The 781-nt window shown below is 30.9% G+C and overlaps 1 protein-coding gene across 1 annotated transcript in view; it reads left to right on the top strand.

Moving 5' to 3' along the window:
- Nucleotides 1-781, top strand: part of LOC100544944 (transmembrane protein 222-like) — a 3,821-nt gene that overhangs the window by 1,108 nt on the left and 1,932 nt on the right. The gene's annotated exons all lie outside the window — the stretch shown is intronic.

The following is a 781-nucleotide window of genomic DNA, read 5'->3' on the forward strand; positions in this document are numbered from 1 at the left end:
TGTTGTTGTTGTTGTTGGTAGAATCCAATTACTGGTTGTTAATGCAGATATTTATTGTTGATGTAGTGGCCTGTGTTGTTAGATATGTATTCTATAAATACCAAGAGCAGAACAAATGTTAAAGTATAAATGAAGAAGATAGAATGAGGGTGAGAAAAAAAATAAGAGGTAGAAAGAGGTAAGATCACCCAAAGGAAAATCTGGATTTGAAATGTAAAGCCAAAGTTAAAGAGCTCCCAATCTCTTGTATCACAGGTGCTGTTTTAATTTTAATTCTTTTTTTTTTCCAGTAGTCAGAAAGAAAAGAATTTTTAGAGTCAAAGAAGCCCATTAATAACTGACAAGGAGACAAGATCAGCTATGTTTTAAAATTACTGAATTACTAAACCTCTTTTAAATCTGATCATCTGATTAGGTAGGTGAAAAAAACTAGTTTTAGACTGAGTACAAATAATGAACTGGAGAGCGTTGCAGATGGCAGATTACACTAAGCTAATAATCTGAAAAAAAACCCACCACCACCAACAAAATATGTTTCAATATTGTATACAGATCTGACTGTACACAAGCATCAGAAATATAGGTTACATAATGAAATAATATAAATTAATTTTCAAAAAGAAGAGAAATGAGCATTAGACTATCAGACGACTTCTCTTCCCCAAGGGACAACATACTGAGAAATTAACAAATTACCATTTATCACTTTGAGTGCTTAATCTCTTACCACTCATTTAAATTGAGAAGAAAAAATGCTCCTTAAAAAAAAAAATAATAATAA

This window comes from Meleagris gallopavo, chromosome 1 (genome assembly GCF_000146605.3).
Source record: "Meleagris gallopavo isolate NT-WF06-2002-E0010 breed Aviagen turkey brand Nicholas breeding stock chromosome 1, Turkey_5.1, whole genome shotgun sequence".
Lineage (NCBI taxonomy): Eukaryota > Metazoa > Chordata > Aves > Galliformes > Phasianidae > Meleagris > Meleagris gallopavo.